Raw genomic sequence first — 25213 nt, forward strand, 5'->3', positions numbered from 1 at the left:
GGCTGTAGGGCAGGGGTCTCAAACACACGGGCTGCATGCGGCCCCTGAGGCAGGCATCTGCGGCCTGCAGTGCACCACATGTCTCACTCCCTGAGGCAGGGGGAAGGCACGCACTCAGGAGCGGCGATGGCATTGGCTGTTCTGTGTGCACACACTGCACAGGACCTGTGATGAGGCCACAGGAAGGGGAGGAGTCAGGGGTCACATGTTCAGGGGCCTCAGTGTGTGCAGGACGGACGCTGCTGTCTGTGTGCTGGTTGTCATGGTACCGGATGAAGGTAACTTTATGCGTGGGGTCAGGAGGGGTTTACAGGGTACATGGAGCGGAGCCCTGTGTGTACGAGTTGTATGGAGCAGAGCCCTGTGTGCACGAGGTGTACGGAGTGGAGCCCTGTTTGTACGAGGTGTACGGAGTGGAGTCCTGTGTGTATGAGGTGTACGGAGTGGAGCCCTGTGTGTACGAGGTGTAAGGAGCGGAGCACTGTGTGTACGAGGTGTATGGAGCGGAGCCCTGTGTGTACGAGGTGATGGAGCCCTGTGGGTATGAGGTGTACGGAGCGGAGCTGTGTGTGTACGAGGTGTACGGAGCCCTGTGTGAACGAGGTGTACAGAGCGGAGCCCTGTGTGTTCGAGGTGTATGGAGCTGAGCCCTGTGTGTTTGAGGTGTACGGAGCAGAGCCCTGTGTGTACGAGGTGTACGGAGCAGAGCCCTGTGTGTTTGAGGTGTTCGGAGCGGAGCCCTGTGTATACGAGGTGTACGGAGCGGAGCCCTGTGTGTACGAGGTGTATGGAGCAGAGCCCTGTGTGTACGATGTGTATGGAGCCCTGTGTGTATGAGGTGTACGGAGCGGAGCCCTGTGTGTATAAGGTGTATGGAGTGGAGCCATGTGTGTACGAGGTGACAGAGCCCTGTGTGTATGAGGTGTGCGGAGCTGTGTGTGAATGAGGTGTATGGAGCCCTGTGTGTATGAGGTGTCTGGAGCGGAGCCCTGTGTGTTTGAGTTGTACGGAGCAGAGCCCTGTGTGTACGATGTGTACGGAGCGGAGCCGTGTGTGTATGAGGTGTATGGAGCGGAGCCGTGTGTACGAGGTGTACGGAGCCCTGTGTGTATGAGGTGTACGGACCAGAGCCCTGTGTGTACGAGGTGTACGGAGTGGTGCCCTGTGTGTATGAAGTGTACAGAGTGGAGCCGCATGTGTACGAGGTGTGCGGAGCCACACGTGTACGGGTTGTATTAAGTTTGAAAGGAATGCGGCCCCCCAGCTCAAATTTTTTTTATGTGCGGCCCATTTACTCTGCCGAGTTTGAGACCCCTGCTGTAGAGGGAGAGAGCGGGAGAGCAGGTCTGTGAAGGAAGAGGACGGGGCTGTGGACGGGGAGAGCAGGGCTGTGAAGGAAGAGAACGGGGCTGTGGATGGAGAGAGCTGGAGAGCAGGGCTGTGAAGGAAGGAAACGGGGCTGTGGACGGGGAGAGCAGGGCTGTGAAGGAAGAGAAGAGGGCTGTAGAGGGAGAGAGCGGGAGAGCAGGGCTGTGGACGAAGAGACCGGGGCTGTGGAAGAAGAGAGTGGGGCTGTGGAAGGAGACCGGGACATGGATGTAGAGCACAGCTGCGGAGGGATAGAACGGGATGGCGGGAGGAGAATAGGGATGTTAGGGAAGACAGCAGGACCCACAGTTAGGTACTAAGCCCAGGCAATGCCGGGCTCTTCAGCTAGTAATATAATGAATATAATAAAGACCCCCCATAAATTATAATGTAGCTCCGAATAGAATATAATACAGCCCACCTCCCCATAGAATATAATGTAGCCCCTCCATATTATATAACACAGTCTCCCCCATAGAATATAATGTACCCCCGATGGTATATAACACAGCCGCATAGTATATAACACAGCCCCACATGGTATATAACACAGCCCACATGGTATATAACACAGCACCATGGTATAAAGCACAGCCCCACATGGTATACAGCACAGCCACCCCCTCCCAGCACAGCCCCACATGGTATACAGCACAGCCACCCCCTCCCCCAGCACAGCCCCACATGGTATACAGCACAGCCACCCCCTCCCCAGCACAGCCCCACATGGTATACAGTACAGCCCCATGGTATACAGCACAGCCCCCCAGCACGGCACCACAGTATACAGCACAGCCCCCCAGCACAGCACCACGGTATACAGCACAGCCCCCCAGCACAGCACCATGGTATACAACACAGCCTTCCCCAGAATGGCCCCACAGTCATTGTTGAATAAAAAAAAACACACTCCTCACCTAATCGTCATGACCTCGCTGCTCCCGGGTCCTGTCTCCTCCTCTGCCTGGCACACAGTGAGTGCACGATGACGTCATCGCACACTCGCTGTGTGTCAGAGGCAAAGCGGAGAATGATGGGAGAGGGAGCGTCAGCTGACGCTCTCTCCTCCATCATTGTCTGCTTCAATGCAGCGGCAGTGGGAGTCGGCGCTCAGGGCAGGCGGGCCCCCTTGCCTCACAAGTGCCCCATAGCGGCTGCATGATGTGCCGCTAGCTGGGGGCCCCAGGGGGAGCGGGGGCCTTAGGCAGATGCCTGCTCCTAATGCCAGCCCTGGGGGGAACTAACCGCAGCACTGCCAGCCTGTCACACTATCAGGTTAGCAGCACTGCTATTGGCTGCTGCTGTGCAGCGTGCAGAGTCTCTGTGCAGCATATTCCAAAACTTTGCACACCTTGTGACAGTACCCCACGCATCAGGGCCACTGCGGTGGGAGGGTCTGAGAAAACTCTCCCAGAACTTTTCCAGTGTACCACTGCCTCTGCTGGATTGGAGTTGTGTCTCTCTCGCCTGTACTCCTTGGTTGTCCAATGAACTGTGACCTCTGCTGCCAGCGTTTTCAGATGGGAATTTTTTTAATAATTACACTACAATGGCCTTCTGGTACTGCACCATTTTAGTACACCTTTCTGCCTCTGAAAGATGAGATTGAAAGTTCTTCTTGTAGAGTGGGTCTAGTAGTGTCACCAACCAGTAATGACTGTCACCCAAAATTTTGAGAATATGAGGTTCACGAAAAAGACAGCGCAACAAAAGTCAGCCATGAGTGCCAGACTGCTAACAGGCAAGACTTCCGTGTCCTCACCAAGAGGACGACTGACCATGCTCTCCTCCTCCTCCCTGTCCTCAGGCCATCCACGCTGAACTCACGGTATGACAGTTGTGTTTGTAGTACCATCTACAGCACATGAAAATAGCTCCTGTTCTTCCTCCTCTTCCTCATTGTCAACCAATCCACGTTGGGATGACATGAGGCTGGACTGTGTGTAAATACCCTGTATGGTTCCTTGATCCATCTCATCATACTCCGCCTGCAATGCATCCTCTATGATTGTGAAAGAGACATTTCAGAACATGGAGAAGTGGGATGGTGGCGGTAATTATGGCATCATCGCCTCACACCATCTTGGTGGACTCCTGAAAGTTTTGGAGGATGGTACATATGTCTGACATCCATGTCCACTCCTGAGGTCTTATGTATGGAGTCTGAACTAAATACCGATTGCCTTGCTGATGCTGGTAATCAACAACTGCCCTGTTCTGCTGACAAATCCTTTCCAACATCTGCAGTGTAGAGTTCCAACTCGTGGGGACATCACACAACAGTCGGTGAGCTGGATGCTGCCAGGGCCAGCGTCAGCACCCAGGCAAGTGCCGGGGCCCTGGTGAAATGGGGGGTCCACTCACGCTGTCTAGGATACCCGCCGCACCCCCCATGCACCAACCCCATCCTCGCCAGTCACCCTCCCAGAGACCCACCGCAGCCAGCATTGCGTCATCGCTGGGCTGTTATCTTCTGGCACAGGACCTGTGATGAGGTCACAGGAGGGGAGGAGTCAGGGGTCACATGATCAGAAGCCTCAATGTCTGCAGGACTCTGCTGTGCTGGTGGTCATCATGGTGCTGGATGAGGGAAGTTTACGTGTGGGGTCAGGAGGGGTTTACAGGGGGGATGTAGCAGAGTGTGTGTGTATGAGGTGTACAGAGCAAAGATGTGTGTGTATGGGGTGTGCAGAGCGGAGCCGTGTGTGCATGAAGTATACGGAGCGGAGCCGTGTGTGTACGAGGTGTACAGAGCGGAGCCGTGTGTACGAGGTGAACGGAGCGGAGCCATGTGTGTACGAGGTGTACGGAGCGTAGCTGTGTGTTAATGAGGTGTGCGGAGCGTAGCCATGTGTGTACAAGGTGTGTGGAGTGTAGCTGTGTGTGTACAAGGTGTGCGGAGTGGAGCCGTGTGTGTACGAGGTGTACAGAGCGGAGCCATGTGTGTCTGAGGTGTACGGAGCAGAGCCGTATGTGTACGAGGTGTGCGGAGCTGATCCGCGTGTGTACATGGTGAAGAGAGCGGAGCCGCGTGTGTACGAGGTGAAGAGAGCGGAGCCGCGTGTGTACGAGGTGTACGGAGTGGGAGCGGAGCCACGTGTGTACGAGGTGTACGGTGCGGAGCCCGAAGCCGTGTGGGTACGAGGTGTACCGGACCATAGCCGTTTGTGTACGATGTGTACAGAGGGGATCCATGTGTGTGCAAGGCGTGCGGAGCAGAGCTGCATGTGTACGAGGTGTACGGTGTGGAACCCAGATCCATGTGGGTATGAGGTGTACAGAGTGGAGCCGCGTGTGTACAAGGTGTACAGAGCGGAGCCGCATGTGTATGAGGTGTGCGGAGTGGAGCCGCATATGTACGAGGTGTACAGAGTGGAGACGGATGTGTATGAAGTGTACAGAGCGGAGACGGATGTGTTCAAGGTGTGGGGAGCGGAGCCGCGTGTGTACGAGGTGTACAGAGCGGAGCCGTTTGTGTATGAGGTGTATGGTGGGGAGCATTCATACGTCCCAACCATCCCGGATCCAGTGGGACAGTCCCGATTTTGAGAGAGAGACTGCCCAAGCCAGGAGCTTACTTTTCCCGTGGACACAGGAATACAAGGCAGAGCCTCAAGGAGCACTTTAAAACTCGCACGTGATGTTCTACCGGAAGGGACGTACTGGAAGCTGATCGGAAATCAGGTAATTTCGGGAGGAGATTTTGACGGAACCATGGAGGCACTTCAGGGAATGCTTCAGATCCATCACCATGTCCTCCTCCGACAGCGCGAACAGCGGGATCGCCTTGGAATCGGGGATGCCGGCCATGTGAGCAGATCATGATATGTCCTGCATCGGGAGGCTCAGGTGGGCACTACAATGGGAGCCGGGCTGCTATGGTATCTTTATAGAATATTTCTTTCTCTGTTTCTTTCTCTCTCTCTGTTCTTTCTATCTCTCTCTCTGTTCTTTCTTTCTCTCTCTGTTATCATTCTTTCCCCTCTTTCTTTCTTTCTCTCTGTTCTTTCTTTCTCTCTCTGTTCTTTCTTTCCTCTCTTTCTCTCTCTCTGTTCTTTGTTTCTCTCTCTCTGTTTTTTCTTTCTCTTTCTATCTCTTCTTTCTTTGTTTCCCATCTTTCTTTCCCATCTTTCTTTCTCTCTGTTCTTTCCCCTCTTTCTTTCTCTTTCTTTCCTTCTTTCTCTGTTCTTTCTTTCTTTCCCCTCTTTCTTTTTCTCTCTGTTCCTTCACCTCTTTCTTTCTCTCTACCATTCTGTTATTTCTTTCTACTCTTTCTTTTTTCTCTCTCTCTGTTGTTTTTCTGTCCACTCTTTCTTTCTCTGTTCTTTCTTTCTCTGTTCTTTCTTTCTCTGTTCTTTCTTTATTTCTTCACCCTCTTTCTTTCTCTCTCCCTCTCTGTTCTTTTTCCCCCCTTTTTCATTCTTTCTCTCTCTGTTATTTTTTATGTCCACTCCTTTCTCTCTGTTCTTTCTTTCCCTTCTCTTTCTCTCTCTCTGTTCTTTCTTTCTTTCTTTCTTTCCCCTCTTTCTTTCTCTCTGTTCTTTCCTCTCTTTCTCTCTCTGCTCTTTCTTTCCCTTCTTTCTTTCTTTCTTTCTCTCTCTGTTTTCTTTCTTTTCCTTATTTCTTTCTTTCTCTCTCTGTTCTCTCTTTCTTTCCCCTCTTTCTCTTTCTCTCTGTTCTTTCTTTCGCTGTTCTTTCTTTCTGTCTGTTCTCTCTTTTGCTCTGTTCTTTCTTTCTTTCTGTCTCTCTGTACTTTCTTTCCTCTCTTTCTCTCTCGCTGTTCTTTCTTTCTCTCTCTCTGTCCTTTCTTTCTCTTTCTTTCTCTCTGTTCTTTCTTTCCCATCTTTCTTTCTCTCTCTCTGTTCTTTCTTTCTTTCCCTTCTTTCTTTCTTTATTTCTTTCTCTCTCTGTTCTTTCTTTCTTTCCCTTCTTTCTTTCTTTATTTCTTTCTTTCTCTCTCTGTTCTTTCTTTCCCCTCTTTCTTTCTCTGTGTTCCTTCCCCTCTTTCTCTCTAACTCTCTGTTGTTTCTTTCCCATCTTTCTTTTTTTCTCTCTCTCTTTTCTTTTTCTGTCCTCTCTTTCTTTCTCTCTCTGTTCTTTATTTTCTCTGTTCTTTCTTTATTTCTTTCCCCTCTTTCTTTGTCTGTCCCTCTCTGTTCTTTTTTCTTTCCCCTCTTTCTTTCTTTCTTTCTTTCTTTCTCTGTTCTTTCTTTCTTACCCCTCTTTCTTTCTTTCTAATCTATCTTTCTCTCTCTGTTCGTCCTTTCTTTCTCTCTGTTCTTTCTTTCTCTGTTCTTTCTTTCCCTTCTTTCTCTCTTTTCTTTCTTTCTCTCTTTCTGTTCTCTCTCTGTGTTCTTTCTTTCTTTCTCCCTCTCCGTTCTTTCTTTCTCATCTTTCTTTCATACGTACACTACTAGGTGGACTTTCCCAGTAACAGCATTGTTGAGGGTATGGCTAATGTTGTGGGACACGTGCTTGTGTAAAGCGGGGATGGCATACTGGGAGAAATAGTGGCGGCTGGGGACCAAGTACCTTGGGACGGCGGCCGCCATCAGGTTGCAGAAAGATTCCGTCTCCACAAGCCTAAAAGGCCACATTTAGAGAGCAAGCAGATGAGAAATCTGTGAGTTTAGTAGAGTGACCTGTGGGGCGTTGGCAGCATATTTCCACTTGCGTTCCAAGGACTGGGGTATGTTCAACTGAATGCTGCGCTGGAACAAGGATGTGGACGTGCTTGATGATGGTGCTAGTTGAGTGTGTGCAACAACAAGTGCAGGGAAGGAGGCATCTTCACAGACACCATGGACAGGGGATTGGCTTCCCCTGACTGAGCCGTGACTGTATAGATGAAATGTGCCACCCCTATGATGGAAGGAAAAAGTGTGTGTCAGATTCCCTTAATGATATAAAAAAAAATTTAACCCTTTAGTGACAGAGCCACATTTTTAAATTCTGACCAGTGTCCCTTTATGTGGTGATAACTCTGGAACACTTCTACAAATTCCAGTTATTTTGAGATTGTTTTTTTGTTACACATTATCCTCTATGATAATGGTAAATTTAAGTTGATATGTTTTGTGTTTATTTATAAAAAGTATTAGAAAGTTGCCAAAAATGTAAAAAAATTAGAAATTTTCAAACTTTGAATGATTAACCTTTAATCCATATAGTCATACCACACAAAAACATTAATAAATAACATTTCCCACATGTCTGCTTTACATCAGCACCATTTGTAAAATGCTATTTTATTTTGTTAGCATTTTAGGAGGCTTAAAAATGTAGCAGCAATTTTTCATTTTTTCATGGAAATTTACGAAATTGTTTTTTCAGGGACCTATCCAAGTTTGAAGTGACTTTAGGGGTCCTATATATTGGAAAACCCACAAAAGTGAAACAATTTTAAAAACGGCACCCCTCAACATATTGAAAACTGCTGTCACGTAGCTTATTAACCCTTCAGGTGCTGTTCAGGAATTAATACAAAGCGGCATGATACTAATGAAAAAGATTGTTTACACCACCTAAATGTCACTGACTTCTGAACAGGCCGCTAAACTGGCAGACTCTAAGGACATTATTTGCTCATGAATTGCCTTGGCAAATATCAGGACCACACAATCATGATCTCAGGGTGTCGATGGGGATAAAGAGGGAGAAGCCACACTCTTTTAAACATTTATATGATATAGTCATTATTGACTGCAGCATCTAAGGGGTTAAAGATATATGGACAATGACAACACTGATCATGGCTGATGCAGCAAGTTGTCAGCTATAGTGTACAGCCGACAGCTGCTATTCTCTTATATCTCAGGTATGTTAAAAGACGTATTGGCTATCATTAAGGGGTTAAACATAATACTGGGAGCTTTTCTTTGAGAAAAACATGTTTGTGATGTACATTGCATCATTAAAAACACACTGGAGACAGATGAATAGCTAAAAACCGCTTGATAGGTTTCCTTTAAGGTAACTAAAAATAAAGTAAAAAATATATTTATAAAAAAAAATATATAAAAGTTTCAATCAACCTCCTTTTCCCAGGTAGAAAAAATAAATAAATAAATAACAGTTCCTGTCACTCACCATGTAATTATTTGCTGCACAATGAATATTGTAAAAACAAAACCCAAAAAACAATGGCGGAATTGTATTTTTACCATTTCACCCCACTTGATTTTTTATTTCCATAATTCAGTACATTAGAAGGTAAAATTGATAGTTTTACTAAAAGCTGAAAAACGACCTACAAGCACCAAGCTCTCATATAACTATGTTTATAGAAATATCCAAAATCTTATAGCACTTAAGAGGAGAGGTAAAAAAGCACAAAAACAAGAAAATTGCCAAAGAGGGAAGGGGTTAAAGGAACAACTTGAGTGAGAAGTATAGAAGAGAGGTTCTGGACATGTGACCCCCTGAGGCACAAAAAACTAGAAGTCATATAAAGAGAGAGAGAAAGGAAATACCTTGTGGTAACAGAAGAGATGAGGCTTATTCTCGGCAGCTTTTTTCTGCTCCATTACTTGGGTAAGAGAACATGTGATGTGCAGAGATATATTATATTACAGTCGTTACTTTTCTATTTCTCTGTATTTTCAGGAGTCAGGGCTGAGGTTCAGCTTCTTCAGCCACAGTTAGTATCTGCACCATATGGGGGGAAAGTCCAGTTATCATGTAATGCTTCTGGATATGAGTTTAGTAATTATTGGATAACTTGGCTTAAACAAGCTCCAAGAAATCAGCCTGTGTACATGGGTTCGATAGATCCTGAGGATGGATATACTTATATCACATTTAGACAAAGATTTAAGATGAGGACAGATGATAAGAACATGGCTTACCTGGATATAAGTGATGTTCGGATGGAAGATGCTGCTGTTTATTACTGTGCTCAAGATCCACAGTGATCCTGTTACTGATCAGCTCATACTGTTATATCTTGTACTCATTGTCTTTTATCCGCAGGCTCTATTAGTGCTGTACTTCTTCATCCCTGGATTCAACGCTGTGCCTCTATTTCGGTCCCGGATTGTGCTGTTTGACTGAAGAAGTGTCATCATGTAGACAACCAAATCTAGAGACACTGCAGTCAATGCTAGCACAATTACGCCACAGTAGCACAAGCATCATGCGATCATGCGCTATTGTATAGAAATATGGCTCCTTGGACACTTTAGAGCAGGAGTGCACAACATTTTTTGGTCTGAGGGCCACGTTGTTTTCCTGTTTTACTTCAAGGGCCACAATAAAACTTAATGGGTTATTCCCCAGCTTGTGTGTAATTACATATTCATTTTACTGTCCAACTGAGCGCGAGGGATAAAGTAGTGCTGAACTCGGCTGTCTCTGGCAGTCTCATTGACAATGAATGGAGCATTAATACTGCAGTCATATTTAAAAACAACATTTTGAAGGCAGTCTGTTGTGTACCTCGCCAATTAACTTTTAGAATCTTTTAGGGTGCATAATGCAAAAGAAAGCAGAAAATGTGATGTGAACTCGCCTCGCCTCAGAGCCGCCACCAGGTTCCGGCCATTGTCACACACGACCATGCCTGGCTGTAGGTTCAGCAGTGTCAGCCACAGATCTGCATGCTCTTTCAGAGCTGTCCACAACTCTTCAGCATTGTGCGGTTTGTCACCTAAGCATACTAGCTTCAGCATAGCTTGTTGCTCCTTGGCTGAGGCAGTGCTTCCAGCTTGTGACTTATATGGTCATTTCGGAGATGGAGGCTGAAGAGCAGATGGAGGCGGTGCAGGAGCTTTAGAATGTGGGGTCAACCCTGATTGACATAGGTCCCGCAATCCTTGGTGACGGGAGGACATGTTCCATACCAAGGTCCAACTGGTTCCCGGCTACCACTATATTAACCCAGTGTGCCATCAGCAAGATGTACCGTCCCTGCCCACAAGCACTGTCCACGTGTGCATGGTTAGGTGGACTTTCCCAGTAACAGCATTGTTGAGGGCATGGCTAATGTTGAGGGACACGTGCTTGTGTAAAGTGGGGACGACACACTGGGAGAAATAGTGGCGGCTGGGGACCAAGTACCTTGGGACGGCCGCTGCCATCAGGTTGCGGAAAGCTTCCATCTCCACAAGCTTAAAAGGCAACATTTTGAGAGCAAGCAGACGAGAAATATGTGAATTTAGTAGGGTGGCCTGTGGGGTGTTGGCAGCATATTTCGACTTGCGTTCCAAGGACTGGGGTATGTTCAACTGAACGCTACTCTGGAACAAGGACATGGACGTGCTTGATGATGGTGCTAGTTGAATGTGTGCAATGACAGGTGCAGAGCAGGAGGCATCTTCGCAGGCACCATGGACCAGAGATTGGCTTCCACGCACAACAGCGGAAAAAGCAGTCGTGTCACTCATAGACAGTGTTCCTGGACCCTGGGGTTTCGGCCCACAAAGTCAGGTGCTTTTCTGCCATGTGCCTGATAATGCTGGTGGTGGCCAGGCTGGTAGTTTTGTCAGACCTAACACTTGTACTGGCAACTTTCGTTGTGTTGGTGTTACGGGGAACGGTTGCCCGTCATCTGTCTGCGGCCACCACACTGCTTCTTCCTGCCTGCTGGGGTGCTATGCCTCCTTCCCACTGTGTGCTGCTGTCCTCGCTCTGCATGTCCTCCTGCCAGGTTGGGTCAGTTACTATATCATCCACCACCTCCTCCTCCACTTCCACACCCTGGTCCTCCTCCTGACTTTCTGGCAATTGTGTCTCATCATCATCCACCTCTTGTGACACATTCCCACTGTCGCCTTCGTGTGATCGCGGCTGCTCAAATATTTGGGCATCGCTACATGTGATCTCCTCTTGCCCCGCTTCAAGTGCATCGGGAGAGAGGCCCGAATCTCTAAGTGGAAAAGTGAACAGCTCTTCAGAGTGTCCAAGTGTTAGATCAGTTGTCTCCGGGCACTCTGCATGGTGGGAGGATCAGGGTGAGGAATATGCAGTCCAGACTCATGGCTAATGAGACTTGATCATGTGGAATCAAAGAAAAAAGGAAGCACACTGTAGTGCCATAACATGCAAACATGAAATATGAAAAATATTCACACTATGTTTATGCTTCGATGTGATGGTCAGTTTTTTTAAATTTGTATTCATTAACCTGACTGAGCACTCCACCTGTTAGCCATAGGTGTTTTTAATTAAAGCAGGGCCACAGAGATATAGATAGATACCCCTCCACAGAGATATAGATTTCACTCTAAGGAGAGGATTTACATAGGTTCCTATTCAGATGAAGACTTTAGTCTAAGTGAGGATTGGCATTAGGTTAAGGTCCTGGAAAACAAGAAATTCCTTACCGTGGCTTCCAGGTACACATAAATTGGCCATTTTATGCACTAAACTTTCCCAAATTTTCATACTTATAATGCAGTAATGCAATTCATTTTTCATATTTCATGTTTGCATGTTATGGCGCTAAAGTGTGCTTCCTTTTTTCTTTGAATGTACAGTATATGAGTAGGTGACTCTAGATTAAGCACCAGTTCACACTATGTTTATGCTTGGATGTGACTGCCAGTTTTTTTTTAATTTGATCATGTGAAAGACAGGGTGGTGGTGGTGGCAAAGTGACTGGAAACATTATCTGCTATCCAACCAACAACCTTTTGACACTGCTCTTGGTTCAATAGTGGTGTGCTGCTGCAGTCCCCTAGTAAGATGTGGGTGTTTGTTGTGGGCCAATTTCAGCTTGCCCACTTCCTCGGCCTCCCCCTCTGCATGCACCATCACCATCACGTCCACTTCCCCGTCCCTTGCCACACGCCTTGCCCATTTTAAATGGACTAAAATATTTTGCACGTTCACTAAAAATTACGGACTTTAGAGCAAACTTATATTTGATTCGTGTGCAGGAAAACCTCAGTTTAAAATATCTGGCCTGTGGGTAGCACCTTCTTTTTTTGAAAGCAAAATTGCGTCAATAACTAGGCTAAGACACAGCAGCAACAGTTCATTTGAGCCCCAAAAATGCCTCAATTTTTAGACCAGATAGGTAAGGCCTGTGACTGACATCCCCCACTTTTAATTATCTGGCCTATATTTTTTTAAACAGCAAAAGAGTAAGAATAAATAGGCTAAGACACAGCAACAACAGTTCAATTGAGCACAAAAAATGCCCCAATTTTTAGACCACAGATAGGTTAGGCCTATGACGGACATCCAACACTTAAAATTACTGCAAAATTGTGTCAATAAGTAGGCATAGACACAGCAAAAAATATTCAATGGAGCCCTGAAATGGCACAATTTTTAGCACAATGATAGGCAATCAGTGTGGTGGACAAGTCCCAGTGTAAACTATCTGCCCTGTAGGTAAAGATTTTTTTTTTAAGCAAACTGGTGTCAAGTACACTTCAAAAAAATATTAGAGTACCACAAAAATGGCACAATTTTATGCGCACTCAGATGTGATCACTGTGATGGCCAAACCCCTGTTTAAAATAGCTGTATTTTACTGCTGTATTATGGAAAGGATCTGGCTGTATTCTGCATTGCCAACAAGCAAATGGAGAAAAAAATTGTGTGCTCTGGAATGCTTTTAAATAAAACAATCTGGATTAAGATGCAAAAAAAATATTCCCGGCCACTGATACCTGGGGCTATGTACATATGGTCAATATCTGTAATAGGCAGCAGCAGCAGACAGTAAGTGTAGGAGGAAGGGCCCCCGCCGCATGTCCGGGCCGGAACCAAGGGGACCGTCACCAAGGTTCCTAGGGTGTCTGTTTCCGGGGGATAGAATTAGAGGACAGATGGCAGAGACTTCCAGAACGGTTGGGGAGGAGCTGAAAGGGGCAGAGGATGCTAGCGAGGGTGAGTCAGCAGATCGGCAGAGGAGGAGACCACAAGTGCACCAGAGAGCAAGAGCCTCCAGCAGCCACCAGAGAGGGAGGCAGGAGAGACGGGAGGGAGACTCACTGTGGACCGCAGGGAGACGGCACTTTGCCGACCGACCAAGGAACCCCGCTCCACTCCAGCTCGCGGCTGCGGCCTGTCCGCTGTTGCCTGCGGTCGTTGCAGCTTCACTCCAGCTCACAGCTGCAGCCTGCCCGACGCCGCCCGCGGTCGTTGCGCTCCAGTCCAGCTCACGGCTGCGGCCTGTCCGCTACCACCCACGGCCATTGCCGCTTCACTCCAGCCCACGGCTGCGGCCTGTCCGCTGCCGCCCGCGTTCGCCTCACCCCAGCTCGTGGCTGCAGCCTGCCCGTTGCCGCCTACAGCTGCCACCGCCCCACTTCAGCCCGTGGCTGGGACCTGCCCCTCGCCATCCGTGGGACTCCCAGCACAGCCCCAGGCTGTGCCAGCGGCCTACCAGCCGCCACTCAGCATCACTGCGGCTCGTCCCTGCCTGGGAGCTGCGGACTCCATCCTCCCGCTAACAGGTGGTATCCCGTTGCCTCCGTGGGGAGTTACCCCGTCAAAGGACTCTCCTAGGGCCTGTTGTGCCCCCGCCTCGCCTGGGCGTAGGAATGCCCGAAGCCTCCGCCAGATCCTCAGCGGTTGGCCCAGCGGCTGTGATGCCGAACCATCTAGGGACAGCACGCCATGGGAGGTCAGGACATCTAAGTGACACATAGTAACTAAGGACCCATAGTCGGCCATTCCGCAGCCCTATAGTGACCGGCCTTCACCGGGTTAGTCGTGTTCTCATTACCTGTGTTTCTTTGTGTTTGGTCCCTGTGAGGACAATTGTTGTTATCTGGTTCGGTTGCTCAGGATAGCCCTATCGGCATCCATCTATATATAGAAGCGACCACCAAAAGTTACATTCGTCTCGAGTCTCGTCACTGCATCCCGCGTACCTGCTGTACCTACAATGGAATGAACCCTCTTGCTGTATGGAATAAAGTATGCCACATACACTGCCTGCCTGCCTAGCAGTGATATCTATAGACCCACATTCACTGCCTGCTGCCTAGCACTAATATATACCATATATACTTGTGTATAAGCCGAGATTTTCAGCCCATTTTTTCCCCCTCTTGGCTTATACATGAGTCATATACCAGAGGGTCGTGGGGGAGGGGGAGCAGGGGTGTCAGAGATCATTCTGACCCCCCCGGCTCGGTCTCTTCAGCCCCCCTGCTTCTCCTGGTCTCCCTTCCTGCCTTCAGCGGTCACGTGGTACTGCTCATTAAACTCAAGAATATGCGCATATTCATGAGCTTAATTAGCAGTACCACGTGACAGCTGAAGGAAGGAAGGGAGACCGGGAGAAGCAGCGGGGCTGAAGAGACCACACCAGGAGGGGGTAAGTATATCCAATATTCACCTATCCGGGGTCCATCGCTGCTCACCGCTGTCTGCTGTGTCCTGTGCCAGTGACGTTTAGGCAGCAGGGGGCGCGGTGATGTGGATAGTGCACCCCGCGCCCTCTGCTGGCTGAACAGTCACTGACACAGGAAGCTGCAGACAGCGGTGAGCAGCGATGGACCCCAGACAGTTGAATATCTCAGGCGCCGGGTCCTGAGCAGGAGAGGTGAGTATAGCTTTTTTGCAGCAGCAGCATATGTGGGGCATGATACATGGAGCATCTTATGGGGGCAGCATATGGGGCATATTCTATGGGGCAGCATATGGGGGAATATTGTATGAGGCAGCATATGGGGGCAGTATATGGGGACATATTCTATGGAGCAGCATATGGGGGCATATTCTATGGAGCAGCATATGGGAGCATATTCTATGGGGCAGCATATGGGGGCATAGTCTATGGAGCAGCATATGGGGCATATTCTATGGAGCAGCATATGGGGGCATATTCTATGGAGCAGCATATGGGGGCATACTCTATGGGGCAGCATATGGGGGCATAGTCTATGGAGCAGCATATGAGGGCAGTATATGGAGGCATATTCTATGGAGCAGCATATGGGGGCACATTCTATGGGGCAGCATATGGGGGCATATTCTATGGGGCAGCATATGGGGGCATATTCTATGGGGCAGCATATGGGGGCATATTCTATAAAGCAGCATATGGGGGCATATTCTATGGAGCAGCATATGGGGGGCATAGTCTACGGAGCAGCATATGGGCGCAGCATATGGGGGCATATTCTACGGAGCAGCATATGGGGGCATATTCTATGGAGCAGCATATGGGGGCATATTCTATGGAGCAGCATATGGGGGCATAATCTATGGGGCAGCATATGGGGGCATATTCCATGGGGCAGCATATGGAGGCATAGTCTATGGAGCAGCATATGGGGGAAGCATATGGGGGCATATTCTATGGAGCAGCATATGGGTGCATATTCTATGGAGCAGCATATGGGGGCATATTCTATGGGGCAGCATATGGGGGCAGCATATGGGGGCATAGTCTATGGAGCAGCATATGGGGCAGTATATGGGGACATATTCTATGGAGCAGCATATGGGGGCATATTCTATGGAGCAGCATATGGGAGCATATTCTATGTGGCAGCATATGGGGGCATAGTCTATGGAGCAGCATATGGGGCATATTCTATGGGGCAGCATATGGGGGCATATTCTATGGAGCAGCATATGGGGGCATACTCTATGGGGCAGCATATGGGGGCATAGTCTATGGAGCAGCATATGAGGGCAGTATATGGAGGCATATTCTATGGAGCAGCTTATGGGTGCATATTCTATGGAGCAGCATATAGGAGCACATTCTATGGGGCAGCATATGGGGGCATATTCTATGGGGCAGCATATGGGGCCATATTCTATGGGGCAGCATATGGGGGGCATAGTCTATGGAGCAGCATATGGGCGCAGCATATGGGGGCATATTCTACGGAGCAACATATGGGGGCATATTCTATGGAGCAGCATATGGGGGCATATTCTATGGAGCAGCATATGGGGGCATAATCTATGGGGCAGCATATTGGGGCATATTCCATGGGGCAGCATATGGAGGCATAGTCTATGAAGCAGCATATGGGGGAAGCATATGGGGGCATATTCTATGGAGCAGCATATGGGGGCATATTCTATGGAGCAGCATATGGGGGCATAATCTATGGGGCAGCATATTGGGGCATATTCCATGGGGCAGCATATGGGGGCATCGTCTATGGAGCAGCATATGGGAGCTGCATATGGGGGCATATTCTATGGAGCAGCATATGGAGGCATATTCTATGGGGCAGAATATGGGGGCATATTCTATGGTGCAGCATATGGGGCATAGTCTGTGGAGCAGCATATGGGGGCATAATCTATGGAGCATCATATGGGGCATAATCTATGGAGCATTTTATGGGGGCATAATCTATGGAGCATCTTATTGGGGCATAATCTATGAAACATCTTATGGGGGCATAATCTATGGAGCATTTTATGGGGCATAATCTATGGAGCATCTTATGGGGAATAATCTATGGAGCATTTTATGGAGCATCTTATGGGTGCATATTCTATGGAGCATTTTATGGGGCAGCATATGGGGGCATAATCTATGGAGCATCTTTTGGGGCCATAACCTTTATGGAGCATTATATGGGACATATTATTCTATGGAGCATCTTATGGGGCCATTATTAACCTTTGTGCAGCATTATATGGGGCGTATTTTGTATGGAGCATCTTATGGGGCCATCATGAACTGTATGGAGCATTATATGGGGCTCCTGATTCAGTATGGATATTCAAAAACATTTAACCTACTGATGTCGCAATTAATTTTACTTTTATTGGTATCTATTTTGATTTTTGAAATTTACCAGTAGCTGCTGCATTTTCCACGCTAGGTTTATACGCAAGTCAATAAGTTTTCCCAGTTTTTTGTGGCAAAATTAGGGGGGTCGGCTTATACCTAGTATCGATACATCTGTAATCACCCAATATACAAAATTACCAAGTTTTTAAAATTGCACAGTGGACACCAGGAAAAAAATCCATTAGCAGAATTAGTTTTTTTGTTCATCTCATGTCCCATAAACAGAACTAAAATGATCCCAAAAACCGGATGTACCCTTGAATGGTAAAAACAAGATCATCAACTCATCCAGCACAAACAAGCATCACATAGCTCAGTTTCTTGGCTCTTGGCATCCCCTGCTGCTACATCCTTATCTTTACAAAATGGGTGCTTCTGAGGACCTCTCCGAGATGCCACACGGAGTTTTTAACAAGGCAGATATTTATCTATTGAACTTAATTACTATCAGGTAAATGAAATCCAATAAATGACATGAGAATCCTGACTTCATGTTCCTGTCTTCTTCCACTGCACTGTTCTTTATGCACTCAATGTCCTGATGCTCATGAACTGCTGGAAGGGAAGAGAACTCAGCAGCAAAAAGAGGGTAATATATTATACAGCCTAGTGCTTTGTCTGAAACTGGTCAGGGGGGTTTGTTCATTTTGCATGTCTAAGTGACTGGCCATATGGTGCTGCCGGCAGCATACAACTGGAATGTTGCTCACTTTGATGACCAAATGGCACACGATTTTGTTTGCCAATCATGCAGCTATTGTGCCATCTTGGGTATGTGGAGCTTCGGAGGTACTGCCACCACAACTCAACATATAAAACACTTTATATCATTAGTGGATTCCCTCACATACCTTTTCTTTCAATCATAGGGGTGGTGCATTTCATCATTTCAGTCACGTTTCAGTGTCCTGTTCAAATTATAACCAGGAGGTTAGCGTGCACTCAAGTCCAATAGCGAGGTGCAGGTGTAACGGACCTGTAGGTCCTATTACCAATAATACTCTAATTCACCACACACTCAGAGGGTTTTTTTATGCAAATAAGTGCTTATTTTTATTATATACAAAACATGTGGGAGCCAAACAAGTATATATAGCACGAAGTAGAAGCGATATAATTTAGTACGACGTTTCGGCTCAATCCGAGCCTTTATCACTTTTATCGCTGTAAATAAAGAGAAATACATCAGAAAATGAAAGAATAAACAAAGGAGAATTACAACACCATACAAAAATCCAAAATAATCCCAATATATAACAATAGTAAAACAATATATACAGAGCATATACAAATATACAATACGATAGTACATGTAGAATATGAACATTCAAGCAAAGAAGGTTCAGTGAACCAGCTCCATCTTTGGTACAATAGGAGAAAAGGTGATTACTAGTGTTGAGCATTCCGATACCGCAAGTATCGGGTATCGGCCGATACTTGCTGTATCGGAATTCCGATACAGACTTCCGATATTTTTTCAATATCGGAAGTCGGCATCGGAATCGGAAGTTCAAAGTTGATTGACAGCCTGACGTCATCATGATGCGCGGTTTGTGCGCATCATGATGCGCCGTCATTTCGGGCCTTCCGGGGGTCTCTGCCGGCCTGCCGGGGGGCTGTGTGGACTGCCCGGGGTCTATACCGGCCTGCCGGGGGGCTGTGCCGGCCTGCCGGGGGGCTGTGTGGACTGCCCGGGGTCTGTACCGGCCTGCCGGGGGGCTGTGCCGGCCTGCCGGTGGTCTGTGCACCCTGTGGGGGTCTGTACCGGCCTGCCGGGGGGCTGTGCCGGCCTGCCGGGGGGCTGTGCTGATGTCCGGGGGTCTGTGCAAGCATCGTCCGATGGGACTATAAGTCCCATCTGGCGATGCCTGCTACCATGACAGTGATTGACACATTAGCCAATGATGGGACAGTAGTAGTCCCATCATCCGGCTAATGTGTTAAATGTAAAAAAAAAAAAAAAAAATACTACATACATACTACATACATACTACATGCATGCTACATACATACTACATGCTACATACATACTACATATATACTACATGCATGCTACATACATACTGCATGCTACATACATACTACATACATACCACATATATACTACATACATACTACATGCATGCTACATACATAACATATACTACATGCATGCTACATACATACTACATACATGCTACATACATACTACATACATACTACATATATACTACATGCTACATACATACTACATACATACTACATGCTACATACATACTACATATATACTACATACATACTACATACATACTACATGCATGCTACATACATACTACATGCATGCTACATACATACTACATGCATGCTACATACATACTACATACATACTACATATATACTACATGCATGCTACATACATACTGCATGCTACATACATACTACATACATACCACATATATACTACATACATACTACATGCATACTACATACATACTACATGCATGCTACATACATAACACATATATACTACATGCATGCTACATACATACTACATGCTACATACATACCACATACATACTACATACATACTACATACATACTACATGCATGCTACATACATACTACATGCTACATACATACTACATATATACTACATGCATGCTACATACATACTACATGCTACATACATACTACATACATACTACATGCATGCTACATACATACTACATACATACTACATACATACTACATGCATGCTACATACATACTACATGCTACATACATACTACATATATACTACATGCTACATATATACTACATGCTACATACATACTACATGCATGCTACATACATACTACATACATACTACATGCATGCTACATACATACTACATGCTACATACATACCACATACATACTACATATATACTACATGCATGCTACATACATACTGCATGCTACATGCATGCTACATACATACTACATACATACTACATGCTACATACATACCACATATATACTACATACATACTACATATAATACATTCATACAATACATACATAGACATACAGTACATATAACATAGAGTAACATACTTACCAATACTTGTCACATTGTTCCCCGAAGCCATTGTCTTTTAAAGGAATAAATATTAACATAACAAACCACAAAAATACTCACCCACGATCCGAAGCAGTCCACGAGTGTGTCCCACGACGATCTTGGGTAGAGAACTGCAGCATCAGCTGATGCCGCCGTTCTCTACGGGCTGCAGGAATCCAATGACGGAAGGTAGGTATCCTTCCGCACTGTATTCCTCCGCCACTTAAAAAAAAAAAAGTCCCTAGTCTCACTTTATGCCATTGCTGTGTGGGAATTTCCCACGCAGCAATGGCATAAAGTGAGACTAGGGACTTTTTTTTTTTTTAGTGGCGGAGGAATACAGTGCGGAAGGATACCTACCTTCCGTCATTGGATTCCTGCAGCCCGTAGAGAACGGCGGCATCAGCTGATGCTGCAGTTCTCTACCCAAGATCGTCGTGGGACACACTCGTGGACTGCTTCGGATCGTGGGTGAGTATTTTTGTGGTTTGTTATGTTAATATTTATTCCTTTAAAAGACAATGGCTTCGGGGAACAATGTGACAAGTATTGGTAAGTATGCTACTCTATGTTATATGTACTGTATGTCTATGTATGTATTGTATGAATGTATTGTATGTAGTATGTATGTAGTATATATGTGGTATGTATGTAGCATGTAGTATGTATGTAGTATGTATGTAGCATGCATGTAGCATGCAGTATGTATGTAGCATGCATGTAGTATATATGTAGTATGTATGTGGTATGTATGTAGCATGTAGTATGTATGTAGCATGCATGTAGTATGTATGTAGTATGTATGTAGCATGCATGTAGTATGTATGTAGCATGTAGTATATATGTAGCATGTAGTATGTATGTAGCATGCATGTAGTATATATGTAGTATGTATGTAGCGTATGTAGCATGTAGTATGTATGTAGCATGCATGTAGTATGTATGTAGTATGTATGTAGCATGCATGTAGTATGTATGTAGCATGTAGTATATATGTAGCATGTAGTATGTATGTAGCATGCATGTAGCATATATGTAGTATGTATGTAGCATGTAGTATGTATGTAGTATGTATGTGGTATGTATGTAGCATGTAGCATGCATGTAGTATGTATGTAGTATATATGTAGTATGTATGTAGCATGCATGTAGTATATATGTAGTATGTATGTAGCATGCAGTATGTATGTAGCATGCATGTAGTATATATGTAGCATATATGTAGTATGTATGTAGCATGTAGTATATATGTAGTATGCATGTTGCATGCATGTAGTATATATGTAGTATGCATGTTGCATGCATGTAGTATATATGTAGTATGTATGTAGCATGTAGTATGTATGTAGTATGTATGTAGTATGTATGTGGTATGTATGTAGCATGTAGCATGCATGTAGTATGTATGTAGTATATATGTAGTATGTATGTAGCATGCATGTAGTATATATGTAGTATGTATGTAGCATGCAGTATGTATGTAGCATGCATGTAGTATATATGTAGCATATATGTAGTATGTATGTAGCATGTAGTATATATGTAGTATGCATGTTGCATGCATGTAGTATATATGTAGTATGCATGTTGCATGCATGTAGTATATATGTAGTATGTATGTAGCATGTAGTATGTATGTAGTATGTATGTAGTATGTATGTAGCATGTAGCATGCATGTAGTATGTATGTAGTATATATGTAGTATGTATGTAGCATGCATGTAGTATATATGTAGTATGTATGTAGCATGCAGTATGTATGTAGCATGCTTGTAGCATGTATGTAGTATGAATGTAGCATGTATGTAGCATGTAATTTTTTTTTTATTTTTTTTTACATTCAACACATTAGCCGGATGATGGGACTACTACTGTCCCATCATTGGCTAATGTGTCAATCACTCTCATGGTAGCAGGCATCACCCGATGGGACTTGTAGTCCCATCGGACGATGCCTGCACAGACCCCCGAAGCCTGCACAGCCCCCCAGCAGGCCGGCACAGCCCCCCGGCAGGCCGGCACAGCCCACCGGAGCCTGCACAGACCACCGGCAGGCCGGCACAGCCCACCGGAGCCTGCACAGACCACCGGCAGGCCGGCACAGCCCCCCGGCAGGCCGGCACAGCCCACCGGAGCCTGCACAGCCCCCCGGCAGGCCGGCACAGCCCACCGGAGCCTGCACAGCCCCCCCGGCAGGCGGGCACAGCCCCCCGGCAGGCCGGCACAGACCACCGGAGCATGCACAGACCCCCTGGCAGGCCGGCACAGCCCCCCGAAAGGCCCGTACAGACCCCAGAGAGGCTGTACAAGGCAAAAACAGGGTTTTTCTTATTCCGATACCGGAAGTCCCATAGACTTGAATGGGACTTCCGGTATCGGAATCGGCGATACCGATACTTTTTTTTAAGATCGGCCGATCCATTCCGATCCGATACTTTGAAGTATCGGGCGGTATCGCTCAACTCTAGTGATTACCTGAATTGAAATTCGGATCTTTGAATAGAGAAGAATAGAACTCCCAAGAGAATAGCCCAAGAAAGATGGCTGAAAGGAATTGTCAAAATCATGGTTAGTAGATTCATATGTGTAGACACCCTGATGTCTCTATAAGGTCATAAAGCAGGCCATCTACATAAGGGGAATATAATATTTTGCTGTTATACAAAGGTGGATGTGTTCCCTATGACGGGCAATATATTATTCGTGATGTCCGTAAAACCCTAAGTCCGCAATATACTGTGCAGTGTAATGTACCAGGGAGTAGACATTGTTGTATGTAGGTTTTAAATGGTATATATGTGCTATATAATATCCAATGACAGTTGGTTACAAAGGCGTCCCTAGATAGCGCCATATACCGCAGTATACTGTGCAGGAAAAGATTGCTGTATGTATATTTAAATAGTATACATGTGCTGGCGTGCACACTATCCAATGACAGTTAGTTATAGAAGCATCCCTGAATAGTGCCACTAAAATGGCCATGTGTACAGTATCTGGTGTAGTGGTGCTAGATAGCGGCGCTCCCACGCCTAGCTGCAGTGGCGTCATGCTAATTCTATCAGGGTTAGGTGGTATTTAAATAGGAACCCGGTGGCAGCGTCCGACCGGAAGTGAACCTCTGAACCGGAAGTGACGTCGCGCTGTCCTAATGTGAGCACTGCGCATGTCTTAGGACTATACTATTGAGCTGTAAACATACAGCGGTTGCCCTGGTGATAGGAAGAATAGCGATTTTTTCATCTTATCAGAAAAAAAGCGGTGAAATGCTGTCATTTTGTATAGATTGCACAGGATACAGACTAGGTAGATGTAATACTGATCAAGAACAGATAATTGGTAAAAATTGCATGATTGTGATTAGGACATCTAGACAGATAATGAATCCTATGAAAAAGAAAACCGTAAAAAATAAATAAAGAAAAAAATGACAAAATAAAAATAATAGTAAAAATAAAAAATAAATGAAGGTAAATGAAAAATAATGAAAAATAAGCAAAACATTGTTAGCTCATGTAAAGTACCTTATGTATGTATCTGTATACAGACATATAGACATATATATCTATATATATATATATATACATATAAAACATATATATATATATACATATACACATGGAGGGCAAATAACTCAAGACAGAGTCCAGTGGGCGCCTTTGTAACCAACTGTCATTGGATATTATATAGCACATATATACCATTTAAAACCTACATACAACAATGTCTACTCCCTGGTACATTACACTGCACAGTATATTGCGGACTTAGGGTTTTACGGACATCACGAATAATATATTGCCCGTCATAGGGAACACATCCACCTTTGTATAACAGCAAAACATTATATTCCCCTTATGTAGATGGCCTGCTTTATGACCTTATAGAGACATCAGGGTGTCTACACATATGAATCTACTAACCATGATTTTGACAATTCCTTTCAGCCATCTTTCTTGGGCTATTCTCTTGGGAGTTCTTTTCTTCTCTATTCAAAGATCCGAATTTCAATTCAGGTAATCACCTTTTCTCCTATTGTACCAAAGATGGAGCTGGTTCACTGAACCTTCTTTGCTTGAATGTTCATATTCTACATGTACTATCGTATTGTATATTTGTATATGCTCTGTATATATTGTTTTACTATTGTTATATATTGGGATTATTTTGGATTTTTGTATGGTGTTGCAATTCTCCTTTGTTTATTCTTTCATTTTCTGATGTATTTCTCTTTATTTACAGCGATAAAAGTGATAAAGGCTCAGATTGAGCCGAAACGTCGTACTAAATTATATTGCTTCTACTTCGTGCTATATATACTCGTTTGGCTCCCACATGTTTTGTATATAATAAAAATAAGCACTTATTTGCATAAAAAAAACCCTCTGAGTGTGCGGTGAATTAGAGTATTATTGGTAATAGGACCTACAGGTCCGTTACACCTGCACCTCGCTATTGGACTTGAGTGCACGCTAACCTCCTGGTTACGTTTGCTATATTGGCGTTTGCACCAGTCATTCCCCTATCTCCATATGTCTACAGACTAGTGTTGAGCATTCCGATACTGCAAGTATCGGGTATCGGCCGATACTTGCTGTATCGGAATTCCGATACCGACTTCCGATATTTTTTCAATATCAGAAGTCGGCATCGGAATCGGAAGTTCAAAGTTGATTGACAGCCTGACGTCATCATGATGCGCGGTGTGTGCGCATCATGATGCGCCGTCATTTCGGGCCTTCCGGGGGTCTCTGCCAGCCTGCCGGGGGCTGTGTGGACTGCCCGGGGTCTGTACCGGCCTGCCGGGGGGCTGTGCCGGCCTGCCGGTGGTCTGTGCACCCTGTGGGGGTCTGTAGCGGCCTGCCGGGGGGCTGTGCCGGCCTGCCGGTGGTCTGTGCACCCTGTGGGGGTCTGTACCGGCCTGCCGGGGGGCTGTGCCGGCCTGCCGGTGGTCTGTGCACCCTGTGGGGGTCTGTACCAGCCTGCCGGGGGGCTGTGCCGGCCTGCCGGGGGGCTGTGCTGATGTCCGGGGGTCTG

The sequence above is a fragment of the Dendrobates tinctorius genome, unplaced genomic scaffold (genome assembly GCF_039654945.1).
Source record: "Dendrobates tinctorius isolate UK_male_01 unplaced genomic scaffold, ASM3965494v1 ptg000044l, whole genome shotgun sequence".
Lineage (NCBI taxonomy): Eukaryota > Metazoa > Chordata > Amphibia > Anura > Dendrobatidae > Dendrobates > Dendrobates tinctorius.